The sequence below is a fragment of the Daktulosphaira vitifoliae genome, unplaced genomic scaffold (assembly GCF_025091365.1).
Source record: "Daktulosphaira vitifoliae isolate Bord-2020 unplaced genomic scaffold, ASM2509136v1 Scaffold_1, whole genome shotgun sequence".
Lineage (NCBI taxonomy): Eukaryota > Metazoa > Arthropoda > Insecta > Hemiptera > Phylloxeridae > Daktulosphaira > Daktulosphaira vitifoliae.
The window spans coordinates 14,320,355-14,336,124 of NW_026099572.1; the positions used below are offsets into that span (position 1 = coordinate 14,320,355).

Sequence of the window (15,770 nt, forward strand, 5' to 3'; positions counted from 1 at the left end):
CAAAATTCACAGTTTTTTTTTATAAAAAATTTTTTTGATTATTGCGATATCTCAAAAATAATCAATATTGTGGGAAAAACGAAAAAAGTCGGCGATATTGATATCGAATCGAAATATCGATATCCTTAACAAACCCTATTATTATTTATACATTTAAACTTCATAATATCAATTCATAATTGACAAATAAAGTAACGTTACCATTTTCATCTCCGTTAAAAAACCATTAAAAATAATTATAAAGATATGGTGATGAAATAGTTTAGGATTGGCTAAAGCAGTGAATTATAAAAAGTTTTATAAAAGAAGAGTCTTTGAAAATAAAGCTTACGAACAAAAAACTCCTTTTAATTAAAAAACTATGACTTAAAAATAACCAAAGTAAAAAAATTATATTAATATACAATTTTTTTTTTTGTATATTCTAATGACTAGTGTCTATTTGTCAAAATTCTCGAATAAGCAATTACAGAATAATAATATATTAATTATTGAATGCTTAGAATTTGTTCAACACATTGCAGCAATAAACTTCACACAGTATCTTATGTATTACTTAATGTGATATATTCAAGAGTTAAATATTATAAAGAGTATTTTGTATTTTTTTAATTAATATTTTCAATAAAGAACATTATTGTAAAGGAAGTAAAATGTTAAAAAATAAATAATAATAATAAATAATAAACCCTTTCAAAATAAATTCAACACGAAGTTCTAGGACGTTTTAATTTTTTAAGGTATAAATTATTAATTTGGTCACATGACTAAATTACTTGTCCGACATCGATAAAAGACATCAATTATTAAAATAAGTACCGTTTCTATTATAATGATCTATATGTAATCATGTTGTGAACTAGATTGCGCTATAGTGCTGTGAGATTTTTATAGTGATGGGGCATTTTCGAATATTTCAAACTATCGAATAGTTTTAAAAATATTGGAATATATTGGGTAACTTACGAATATTTTTCCATCACTAGCTTTGAATATTAATGGAGTAACTAATGGAAAATCCAGGAGGTTAAAATTTTGTAAGGATCACATAGTACAAATTTTCAACTCTAACTGGATCGATTTAATGATTAACATATAAAAAGTACCCGATGATGTTATTTTGGTAAACAAATCTACCGCAGGATATACAAACTCGTTGTGTAATCATTTTATGTATAATCGTCGTCACCATCTCCTATACATATGTATATGGCTCATATTTCTAATTTATATTTGATGCGCGTTAGTTGTTATTACTAGTAAACTTTAATAACTATTTTCTGAATATAATATCTAGTTTTGGATCTATTGTTTATTTAATCTACAGTAAATTACTATTAAAACTAATAATTACTATAAAGAAATAGCACTTGTTATGATAACATAATTTGTAAAAATCATAATAATTTATAGATATAAATATAATAGAAATTTATAATTAATTTTATGTGTTATTATTAAAGCCACATTAAATATTGTATTATATTAAAACGATATTAATGTAATATAACATATTATTATTAATCATGTTAAATAAACAAGATTATTCACAAGGAGTTGTAAAAGGTTTCACGCCACGCTATATTCATGTGAAAAAATATTACCCTCCAATAATTTTGTCTTATTTCCGTTTATTTATCTATGATAAATACATGTTTTCAACTATGACAATATAGAACTTAAACAAAATGTTTAATTCAATAATCTTTAAATTTAGAAGGCTTTACAGTATATAATGAATTTAGTGAAAAACAACATTTGAATTTAAAAATTAGCTGAAAATTAAACGTTAGTTAACAATATAAAATATTTTTTTCAATAAATTTAATTGAATTTTATTAATTTAAATTATATGACGTAAGTACTACGAGGATCTAAAATTTGATAGTCTCTCTAAAGCTCAAAGGAGTTAAAAAAATTTTTCGCTATCTTATTATACACATAAGACTTCCGGTAAATTAAACCCTCTTTGACTTAATTATATCATAATTATTCGACAATTCAAAAGTATGTAAAAACAAACTGTCATTCTTATTAATTCTTAAGCAAATTCAGCTAAATTACTAAATGGAATTTATCTTTAAGAAGTAAGTTGAATAATTTGTTCAATGTTAAAGTATAATGGATTTGTATAAGATTAGATTAAACCATTTTTACATATATAAAAGTATACAAATATTTTTATTTTATATGCATAATGAATAAGTTACTAAACGATAAGAAGCTTTTACTTATACATTGACAAAGATGAAACAGATAAGTTTAAATAATTATAAAAGAACTCTGAGATGTATAAAAACAACTTAAGTAACGTCAAATTAATAAATAAAATGTATTAAGAAATAAACAAATAAATATTCGTGTACGAACATTTTTGTCGTATAACTTGCGATCATTTGTATTGCATAACTCAACAGATATTTTACTCAGATCATATATTTTTAAATGGAAATTTGATAAAAAATCCGAAGTCTTTACTGACAATTACTTTAAGTCATCTTAACTTAAAATATAACTCCTAATTACTAGAACTATTGTAAAGTTCATCCAAGAAAAGTTAATATACCTATTTTTATTATTTATTTATTGACTAAATAAATAAATTATACTACCGTTATGAAAATAAAATAAGATAATAATAATAACCTCAATGAATAAATTAATAAAATGTAAATAGAATTAAATCATGATAATAATCGTTTCTCTAAGCCTTTGAAACTTTTCGTAAAGTAATCATCTATTTGTTACGCGTAAATTAAATACAATAAATTGACCAAAATTATATCTAAGCAGATCAAGCTAACGATGACAGCCAAAAATAATTGAATATTTGCTTTTGGATATGACGTGAATAAAACGTATAAAGTTGTACTCGGTAATAATATATCCGTCGAATTTTCCATCGACAGCTAGTGCCAAAAACAACATTCAATTAGTAGGAAGTAAAGACAGATATGCTCTGAATATGATAGAAGGGTGTAATTTGGCTCGTTACAATAATTTTATGAACATTTAAAAGAACCTTGACGATACTGCATGCAGTTTAATATGATGTTGAATGCTTTTCGCATACAATGTGTACAGTGATCGTTTAACAGATTTTAATAATTTTATACACACCTATCGACAAAAATGTTCAACATGATGTATTATTTTCTACTTTATAATCATATGTACAACGTGTTATGTAAACAGTATTATAAAAATGAAAAACGGTAGCTGCTTACCTGATATTATAAATAAAAGTATGATAATAGTAAGCAATGTGGACGACCTTATATCCAGATCTATTATATGATGACGCAGCAAATACAATTTTTATTTTCAAAAACCTTCGGGAATAATACAGTAGGATTTATTAATTATACAATTTAACAACTTTGTGGATTTTATTGCGAAACAAATGTATTAAGTCGCATTAATATGTAACACAGTTTACATGTTAATCAATATAAAGTAGTGTGTATGAATGAATAGAAATCTAGAAGTAATTGTAACAGATTCTATTAAAATGACATCGATTGAAACATTATTTTAGGAGCATGAATTTTCATAAAGTTATTGAAAAATTAATTATTCTATTGCTGAATGATAATTGCCGAACACTTTTAGGNCTAGAAGTAATTGTAACAGATTCTATTAAAATTACATCGATTGAAACATATTTTAGGAGCATGAATTTTCATAAAGTTATTGAAAAATTAATTATTCTATTGCTGAATGATAATTGCCGAACACTTTTAGGCTGTTGATAAATTTGTGAAATATAGATAAAAACAAATTATCCCTCAGAAAATTCAGTAATAATTTAAAATATGTATAATTTTCATAAGATAATGATATTATAACTTACGATTTTAGCACGATTAGTTATGTAGATTCGAAATATTTAATTTATTCAACTTTCAAAGTAACACAAACAAAGTACCTATTCCGTAATCAAGTTCAAAAGTATATATATAACTTGAAATATTTTTAATTTTGGAAAAGACAAATTATTGAAAAAAATAAAATGAAAATTGAGCAACTTTATTTCACAGTTAACTAAAAAATAAATTTTTATACTCTTTTTACCTCTTAAAATTCTTGAATTTTTTAAATTTGTTGTCATTTATCAATGAAAACGTATTTAATGTCTTTCAAAATTTTCTTTTATCTGTTTCACATAATGTATACTAAATCTTAGAAAAGAGACAGTAAATAAACGATAGACTAAATTAACCATCAAAACATATCAGAAGTAAATAATTGGAAATAAGTCAAACAAATTATTTTTACCTCACTTTTTAAACCGTAATTATGTGAAAAGATATAAATATTGAACTGGGATATCTATGCATCCCACAAGGCCACACTTGTATTTTATTGTTTTTACTTAATCTTTTTATGATCTTAAATTAATTTCTATAATAAACGATAATTAAATAAATATAGCTTTTATTTATTTATAGTCAAAATAAAACTGATGAGTATAGACTTTTAATTTTTACTAAATTTAATCAGTTTTTTCAAATAGCATTATTAAATTTATATGCATGTGGTATCAGTTTCAATTTATATAAGTGCTATTGTTCTTACGCCTTATCACGTTTAGACGGTTATAATTCATTTTAAAATTTATAATTTTTGTTGAACATTCTTACTATAATATCAATAAAATTGTCAGTAAATTCTTATAGTTAATCTCATGTGACAATACTTGAAAATGAATTGGCCTCATTGGCTTCTTTGGCAATATATATATTATTAAACGTAATATACGTGGATACAAAGTTTTCATAATATAAAAATCAAAATCGATAAAATAATTGAAAATATTTTTTATAAAAAACCATTTTACTTATTGTTATACGTTATTCATTATTTAAAGATTTATTACATAAATACTCTAAATTAAATATTTAGACTCGGTGTTAAAAGAATGTAAAATTTATTTTTACAATTTCTATACCTCTTACGGTGATTATTTCTTATTTGAAATAATCATTTGATAAAAAAATTTGAAAACACAATGGAAAAAAATTGCTACATATAATTATGTAAACAATGTAATTATTTCGACTATAATTATGATTAGACTAACTTAGCTTTTTAAAATTGCATCCGTTAAAAATCTATATTATTAATTACCTTAACAGCAATATTTTCCGTGAAAATAAATCCCTGGATATTTGATATAAGTATTCGTTGATCTTTAAGTTCTTACCGAAGCCCCGAAGGTCATTATAGTCCAAGACTTAAATATTTCACTATATTATCTTGTGCGTTTATAAATTAACCGGTTTCATTGAAAGCCCGGGCGAAACTGTCGATCGTTTCGTCCATCAGCCTCGACAATGACAATTATTATCATTTGCTAAACATGAAGCAGGAGGCCCGCACTTCGTCCTCACCTTGTTGTCACCTATATTATAATCGAACACCTTTTATATATTATTATAAATATTATTATTACGCACACACGAGTAAATATAACAGAAAAGACTGAGAGGACTTGAAAAGAAGAAGGGTAAACACGTATCGGGTACAGCCAATTGCCGGGAATGTCTGAATTCAGTTTCAAGTGCGTGGGCTTAAATATTGTTGTGCAAGTATTTCTACGAGAAAAATGATTTTTTCCCTTTAAACGACAGAGTATTTTCGAAATCCAGATTTCTAGAATCGCCAGAAATATAGCAACTTTACGCAAACGTAATAAATATTATTACATGAACTACGCAAGTGTTTGTATTTATAACAACTTAATAGAGATTATACTGTCGACGATAACGGTGACCATCCTAAACAATTCCACTACCACGGGTACCGCTAGCAAGCATGTCCGTTAAATTTTTTTTTGGATTTTCGCCATAAGTTAAGCTATATTTAGCTGTGAAATTTGGCTGTTACCATTAACGTAAATCTTTACAATGCAGCAGCCACATAAATGTGGTTACAGTTAACCGATCGCTGTTTTCATCATTTATAATAATGATTATAACATTATTATGAATCATTTAGCAACTGACTGAGTATGCTGAACTTATGACATCCCACGCTTAAAAATTTGACCAAGGTCAAAGCTTATAATCGTTGGTGCAATTCCGGACAGGAGATTTCAAGACAATTTGCACTACTGAACACATTATAATTTATTTTTTCCAAGTTCAAACAAAATTCTACATATTTGCATGCCCACGCAAAGATTAACTATGGAAAATCGCCACCATCCAATATTTACATAATAGGTTAATGTATAAAAAAACAACAAATCGCATACATATTTGTTGATACAATGTATCACGTCATTTACATTTGACAACTAAATCAACGAATGACATGCTATAATTTCCACCAAAAAGAAATTTCATAAAGTAAATAATTATAAATAAATAAATATATAATAAAACCGTAACCTCAACACTAATAATGCATATTTATAACATTTATTCTGTTCAAGTGCCATTCCTACAATGTAATATCATAATTAGCTTGATATATTTAAATGTACAATAAATGGACATAACGATCATTTTTTCTGGAAAATCAAATAGTAATATTTATATTATTCAAGTAAACTGTGTAAGGAAATTTTATTTTATTTTATGGAAAAGACACCAATAAAATTTTACATGTTTATAAAAGAGTCATTAAATAGAAACTTGTTTTTTATTGTTTCATATAATCGTGTAATAAAATACAATTATAATGAATATACTCCAATGTAACTGAATAAGTTCAAAGTATATCAATTATTTAAATTTTGACTTTATCAAAACTTATTATGTGAAGCCTTGAACCAAATTGTGACTTAAAAATGCAACTATGATCATTCATCATAAACAAATTTTGGATAGAAAAAAAATTGAAATAAATCTATAAATGATTCCAAAAGACAAGTTACAGTGGCAAGATTAAGGTTAAATTACCAGATCCATATATACTATATTATATTAATATACACCATGTTAAGGTTCATTATCAAATAACCCTTAATAATTTAATTATTTAAGCGTATAGAGTTCTAAATTAAATTACACTGATATAAAATACATTTTATGACAATGCAAAATAAATATAAGAGAGGTCAGGAATTTTTTGTGATTCTTTATTGCCCTTTATTCACAGAACCCAAGACTTTATATTAGATTTCTAAACATTAAATATAAATGTTGTAATATTATCCACCAATAACTAATAATGATGGTAGTAGAATATTTAGGGTCAAATAGATCATAGACTAGTGTGGCATTTTTTGAGAGGTATTTCTTTTTTGGTATTATATATTACTATTTGGTATTATTAAAATAATTTTGTACGAGATTTAAGGCATAAATAATATAATATAATATATATATATATATAATTAGGCATTAGATATTATATAAGAAATAAAGAAGTATTAGCAAAATTTTTAATAGTTTTTGAAAATATAAAAACTTAAATCACTGATTTAGACTAATTAAAGAAATATTATTATTTGATATGGCGTGACTTCATCAGAGAATGAACAGTTAAGAATTTTTCATCTGTTAAAGTTCTTTATTAATCTATAGTTTGATGTCTCGCTCATTATGCTAATAAATATTTGTTCTCTGAAATTTTTTTTTTAAAAATAATGTAAAAATATTTATAATATTATATTAGAAATTAGAGATTTCAGGTGAATAAACAGTTAATGATATTATATAAAAATGTATGGGATCTATTGTAGTAGGAATTAATTTAAATATTTTCTTTTTTATAAAAACTGTCAATATTTGCTTGTTTCAATCAAATTTAACAATTCTTTTATTTAAAAAAATAGTGGTGTTTAATCATGATGAGAGGAGAATCGGAAGCTGTAAGAACAGTTATAGAAATGAATGTTAAAGGAAGAAGAGAGGTAGAGGAAAACCAAAAAAGAGATGGAGGGATGCTATTGAATGCGATATGAGGAAAGCTGATGTGAGCGTAGATGATGTGGGAGAGTGTGTCAAGTGGAAGCAAAGGCGTAAAGCATTTGAGTAAATGTATTTGAATAAAAGTATTCAAATACTTTCATTGGTATTGAATAGTATTTTTAAATACATTTAATAAAAAGTATCTGAGTAGTATTTTAAATACAATTATTTAGTATTTAATACTGTTTAATATTCAGTACTATTAATATACTTTTTTTTTCTAATTTGCTAATCGTAACACAGCAAACAAATTAAACTCAGTCAAAATGAAAATTGAGAATAATTATCTGTTATTTTATATGTTACATTATAGTATAACATAATTATTGTGCTTATCTAAATGCTATTATGTATACATTTATTTTTAATACATCAGTTGAACCTACAATAGCCTATTGCAGGTTCAAATGATTTACTCTATTGTCAATAAGACATACTTTACAGGTTTTTACACGTGTACTAATATTTATTTTTTTCACTGATTAGTCTCCAATAATTAATTTTATTTACCTCTAACAAAAAATATCGAAAATAATAAATGAGTTCTCTTAATTTAAGAGTACTCAATATTTGACTCAAATTACCCTCTTGGTAATTATTTAGGTGGAACCTTTTGCTCTTAGTTAAAATAAAAACATTATTATTATTTTTTAATTGTATTCTTAGTATTTGAAATACTTTTGTAAAGTAATTGAGTATTACTCAAATACTTTTGTATGAAAAGTATTCAAATAGTATTTTAAATACATTTTTTTTTAAATATTTGAGTATTATTTAAAATACTTTTTAAAAGTATTTCTTACAACTATGAGTGGAAGTAGGATAAGGGTGGCCGATCTCAATTAGTTAGGATTAAAGCGAGGAAGAAGAAGAAGAAGAGGTGTTTAATCACTTGCGATGTTACTTTATTTAAAAAAAAAAATTGGATGACTTATATAACTTGTAAATAAAGCATCACTTTGATATAATTAAAGTATATTGTATGATCAGAGCTTTGAACCTTAATTAATCCAAAATTCTATACTATTCAATAAATTTTACAAAAATAAAATAATAATAATAATAAACATAAAATAATCAAAATTTCAAATAAAATATTCAAAAACAAAATAATTTACAATAGGATAAAGTTATTATTAGTCAAATTTTCTAGTTATCAATTATTTAATTTTTTCATTTCGTCTTACCTAATAACTATCATTAGAATTTAAATTATAGCCAGTACTTCTTACTAAATTACTATATTATAATTATTAAATTTAAGTTATAGTTTTTTAAGACAAGACAATGGAAATAAAAACTGAATAAATAAATTTGTATTTTTCATTGATACAACAATATTTGTTAAATCCGTGAATGGCAATGTCTTAATTATGAGTTAAATAGTTATTCTAAATTGGTAATAAATAACAAAAAAATATAACTATGACGCACTGACAAAAGTACTAATTAAGCTCTTGCCGTGCTAAAAAGTTACTTATAAGTTTTTTAATTTTAAATATTTCTATTTTAAGTTCTTCTTAATGAATATGGTAATAAATTAAAATTAGTTTATGTAAATAATAAACTAAAAATAATATTTAAAAATAAATTTTATTTCTTCTATACCTCTTTTTGATTTAAAAAAATGTATACCTAATTGTAATGTTAAATTATACTGATTGATTATAATTAATGTCAAAATATTTTAAATAAGAGTATAACAAAATAAAAATAAAATTTTAAGTTATTATAATTTTGAAATAATTGATTTTATTCATTATTTTACCTCGCTATTTGACTTTAATAAGTCTATAAGTATATATACTTGTATTAATGATTGAATTATAATTAAAACTTGCATGGCCATAACAAGGAGAAGCTAAAGTTGCCATCACCCGGCGCAACAATTAAAGGGACACAAAAGTTTAGAAACTATAAAAATAATTTGAGAATATCAAAAATCTTTATCTAATAACGAAAATCAAACAACGTAATACATTATTTTAATATTTGGACAAGTTAAACTTTCAAAGATATAAATTTTAATTTTATTGTTGAGTATAATAACAGCGTATCGTCTCACCAAATAATGTTTTTGATCGAATCCACCACCGGTCTATAGTCTGTACAGTTTTCAATACATTAAAAGATATCTCGGTAACAAAACAAAATTTGAATTGTCTAGATTGTAAACACATGTTTGCTCATAAAAACTTTTTTGAGTTATATTTTTTTGTTTTAAATAAATACTTTAAATATATTTTTTAATTTTATATAATAATAGCCACGAGTAATTAATGCTTATTATGCATGTAATATTCTTAAAAATTTGGGGAGACTACGGCGACTTTTGGAGTGTTACTCCCCCTGATTAACGCCTATGTATTGCAACGAAACTAAAAGTATATTTTAAAATTTCGTCCCTGGCGCTATCTTTGTGCTATTTTTATATAAGACGTATTAAAATATTAAATCCACTACCTTAATCTTTTTTTAATATTGATGTTTTATCATTTATAAATTATAAATAATTTGCAATTCTAATTATGACGCTTGTGACAAATTACATGCGAGTTTTAAAGAAAAGCACGAAGGTATGGGAGTAAGGCACGTATGTGAAACATGTTACAGCTACTCCAAGGGCAAAATTTAGTTAAATTAAAAACTATATATCATTCCGTTTTAATTTTACGTGGTATGATCAAATGTCAATTAACAAAGTTAACTTCTGTTAAAGTATATAATATAAAATGTAATTCACCCACTTTAAAAAAAACGAACAAAAATATAAAATAATGAAAATATTTAATATACATGAGTTCTAAAGATGTCTATACATGTATAAAAATAAATGCGTGACCTCTTTGACACCTACACGTTGTATAGTTCTAAAATCTTTTAACTTAATAAAATATTTGCATAATTATTACAATTATGCTAATTCATTTTTAAATTTTAAACGAGACTGTGTCAATAGAATTACAAACATTAGCAGAATCTTATGATAAAAATGTAAAATATAAATAAATATTGTTAATTTCAATTTTTATAATTCTTGTGAGTTATGCAAAATCAGCATTTATTTCATCTTTTCACAACTATAAACTTAAAATAAAAAATTGACTATTGAAATAACTTAAGAAACTTTAATAGAAATGTTTTGTAAACGTTCAATTTTCAAGTTTTTAAGAATTGGCTTCTGGAAGTTTAAAAAACCTCGGACGATTCAACAATATATTTCTCTAGAGACTTAAGAATTGGACACCGAATTTAATATAATAACACAACTTATTTCACGCAAATATTTACTCAAGTAAATAAAACTTAAAGCAAAATTATATAGTACTTTTTTTTTTTTTTTTTTTTTTTTTTTTTTTAAATTTTAAAATNTTTTTTTTTTGTATTGTTGTTTAAACTTTAAAATATGAATTAAAATTGCAACAACTCAAATTATAAGTGTATTCTAGGACAGTACAAATTGTAATCGGAAACATACACAGCACCACACAATACGAATTCCAAAAAAATTATGCACATTATTAGGAAAAGAGAATTAGAAATTTGTATGTTTTATATTGCTCCTATACTTGTTCATCAATTATACTTAAGTTAAATTAAATAATAAAAATATAAATACTTAGAAATTGGGTACAATATATAATTATTTCAAAATACTGGTTCTAAAACATTAGTTTAATACTATAAGATTACTATTATTTCCTTAAAAAAATGTAACATTTTCCTTTTAACAAAATAGTCGTTAACTAAATCAAATGTATTAGTCACCGTAAATGTCATTGTTAAATGTTTTAAAAGCTATTAAGTATTATTTGCTTATAAATCACTTTTAGTAAAAATAAACCATTAACACAGCATGTAAAATTCAACCATAAACATACTATTGTTTTTAAAAGAGATATTCACAAATTCATTTAATTCATACTTTTTACAATTATGGTAAAAATTGAACAAAAATTTAAAATGTTTGTTAATATTAACTTTGAAATTAATATAATTTTTAAAATTTATAAAAATGGCTTCAAATTATTTTACTTATTTGATACATTTTTTATTGAATGAGCTTCCATAAAACAAAATTATCGAAAATATTAACCCATTAAGAATCAAACTACAAAAAACTCTATTTGGCGCTATCTACTAATGTCTCTCACATTAAAAATAAAATTATTTGTCCAAAGAGTGCGTTGTTCTATTATTCAACGAAAATCTATAATAGGTGCATATATTTCGGCTAAAAATACATTAGCCATGAATTAATTATGAAATAACTCAATGTTAATATTTAAAATTTGTCTGGCACTGAAGCATCAGTTATTTAATTATTTATACAGTTTATATGACTTAAAAATTGAAAAATAAGATTATGGGTGACAGTAAGGGAGACAAAATAAGAGTGGCCGACCCCAAGTCGTTAAGATTAAGGCGAGGAAGTAGAAGAAGAAGAATATTATTTATATTGAGTCTAAAACTGTAATTTTCAGGAAGAAACTAATATAAAAAAATAATATATTTTATTACATATATTTCATATTTATTTGAAAGTAAACAAGTTTCATTCCTATGATGTCTTCTTGTAAAGTTTACATCAGTACGCTAAGTTATTCACTTTTATCACAATTGTAATAGTAATTTATTTTTATTTGTGGTTATTTATTTGAACATCTATTATTTAAAAAACAAAAAGAGTAAAACTAGTTTGATTCATAAGATTTCCTTTTTAGAATCTACTTGCAGTTTAGTTGGTATTGGTTTTATAATGTTGCATTTATTTTCTTCCATGTGGACCGATTTTTATTAAAGTAATAGAAATAACAAGTAAGAGTTAATTAATAATAATAAATTACAGTTTCGTAAAAATAGTTTTCCTAGGACTAATTTAATAATTTTCAAAATGTATCAAAATGATCATCAAGTTTCAATGATTCTGATGTTACTCGAGTAAGATATTTAAAAATATTTAACTGTTTACTGCAAAATAAATTTTAAAACGAGTGAGAATATATTAAAAAATTAATAATCGTTCATTGATTAATGGAAAGAAAATAGTAACTAAAAACTGAAAAATTCTCATTTTAGCTTCGATGCGAAGCTGAGAAGGTATTGGTTTTACTAAGATGTGTTTTTTTTTTTTTTTTTTGTCTGTTACCACTTTTTCTCAGCTCTCACCGAACCGATTTCTTTCAATGATACGTCACAAGATCACAAATCGTATCTAGTCGAAGACATTACCCTTAAAAATTGAAAAAAATTCCCTCGTTCCCCGTAAAAGGGGGAAACCTCCAAAAAAATTACAAATTTAAAAATCGCTAATTTTCGAAATTTTTTCAATTTTTTTTACTTAAAAGTGCCATAACTTTTTCAAAAATAAACATATCAATATAATTCTTTTTTATATAGATGCATAATATCATTACCTTTCATTTGGTATATTTTTTTCATAAATTTAACCCTTAACCTGCCCACAAGGGGGGATTTAAAATGACAACTTTTTCACAAAAAATTAATTTTTTTAACTTAAATTTTGAAAATGTTCCGGAAGGTCTGACACTTTTATATATATCTTAAATTAAAGCTAATGTAATATACTTTATCATGGAAAAAAAAAATTTCGGACTTTATTTTATCTTCAAGGTGAAAATGGCTACCAAATGCTATTATTGTGTGAAAATTCTCAATTTTATTTTTTACATTTTTAACTTTATAATGCTATAACTTATTGAAAAGTGTATTGATCAATATAATTTTTTTATGGGAAATACTATTTTTTAATAATCCCTTTTTCATTCGACATACTTTATCTTAATCAGGATATTAATAAGGAACTAGCAGTTTATGAAGCTTTTGGAATAATCCACCAATTTTTTAAAATTAAACACTATCTAAAGATTTGCATCGAAGCGTTTTTTTTTGATAGTGATTTTAATCACTGTCAGATATCATTATACTTGATCCAACTATGCCACGTCACCACTGTGCCGCGACCCCCCTGTGCTGGGTTTTTTTTTACTTTATGCTTATATTTTCTTAATTCATATAATTATACTTTGAAAAAATCAACAAATTTATTGTAAATATACAAAAGTATAGTCGACATTTTTTTTGTTCAATATAGTTCTTAGGAAAATAAACAATTTATCAAATAAACCAACAAATATTATAATTGTAAACAAAATATAATTAAATGAACAAAAAAAAAAATTGACTGCTTTATTTTTATCAGTGTGAAATTAATTAACTCCCAATTATTAAAAAAATTATATATCCTTCTGGAAAAAATTTGACTATATCGCTGTTTTTAACCTTATTCTAAGCAATTATAATTATTATTAAAAAATATATATAATACAATGACTAGATATTTATTTGAACAAATTATTTTTAATTATTTAATCGTAAAATAATATTTATAGTATTTTTTAGTAGGAATTTTGTTAATTAATTTCCAAATATTTGAAGAACTAAATTTTATTATTAATTATTATTAGTTATTACTTTAATAAATACAGTAGGTATGAGACCATTGGGTATAATTAGGTATTTACTTGAAGGTAATGTGTAATATGATAAAAAATAATTATAAAATTATATACAATTTTTTGTATATTATTTACATAAAGAATAATTTTTTTATATATAAAATAGTTACCATAATTATTTTTGTATTATAGGAAATTATATTTCGATAGAAATATTACGTGACAACATAAAAATTCTACGCATATTTTAACCTCTCTTAATTTGATAAAAATAATGACTTAACAGTTTTATATTAATTTATTAAAACATCTCTAGTTCTATAATTTATCCAATCTTTTTATTAAAAATATAATATTTTTAGAGTGATTAATTATGTCTCACGATTTTGTTCTATTACTTTTTTTTCAATAAACGCATCGTTGTTGAGTTAAGAGCGATTAAAAGTGTTTTTCGTCCCCCAAAAGTACTTTTGTTATTTATTTTATAAAAAAATATAAAAATATTAAGAAATAAAAAAAAAACATCAACTTAATATTGAAGTATATCTAATACCTTATCAACTAAACTAAGTTTCATCTCTACTAAAATCATGTTTAGTCTAAAAGAAAATTTAAAAATTTAGCTTAACTATTAATATATTTATTTTATACAATTTTAGAATACATTTATTTTGCATTTATTTTTAAAATTTTAAATTAACTTTTCATATTTGTTATTTATATTACAGTGTTTGCTACAATTGCTAATCATTATATCAAATCTTTTAAAAATTATATCTGAGATTATTATATTGTTTATTGGTTTTTATATTTTTGACAAACAAATGTCTATACAAGATTCGTAAAAATAATAAAATTATTGTATTAAGGAGAAATAATCCTAAACAGGAAAATATTTTTAAAAAGGAAAATATGAACATTAAATGTTCATATGATGTTTCATATATTATTTCATATGTCTTGCTTAATTGGATATATCATCCAATTTTCATAAAATTGTATTAAATTAGAATTAAACTTATCTATTATTACTTTTACTTTATTTATAGTAATAAATAGATGAATTTATATTAATTTTGTAATATTTTCCATAGTAAAAGCTTGTTTAACGTAATATATGATTACAAAATGAAATATTTTCTTTTGACATGTCCTTTTTAAATAATCAACCTTTAAAGTCAAAAACCATGTAATTTTTTTTTAAATATATTTCAAATACGCATAAAGACGTTTTACGGAAGTGATTTTAATCATTGTAAGATATCAATCGATATTAACTTAAAAAATACCTCAACTTCATTTTATTGTATTTCTACTGTAATTTCATTTACACTATATGAATACAAAAATGTTATTTTTATATATTTTT

At 23.4% G+C, this 15,770-nt stretch overlaps 1 protein-coding gene across 1 annotated transcript in view; it reads right to left on the minus strand.

Annotated features, from left to right (window-relative positions):
• LOC126895984 (facilitated trehalose transporter Tret1-like) overlaps positions 1-5,330 on the minus strand; it is a 39,288-nt gene extending 33,958 nt beyond the window's left edge. The window contains exon 1 of the mRNA XM_050668348.1: positions 5,131-5,330. The gene's annotated coding sequence lies outside the window, so the exon portion shown is untranslated. The remainder of the gene's footprint in view (positions 1-5,130) is intronic.
• Positions 5,331-15,770: the final 10,440 nt, after the last annotated feature.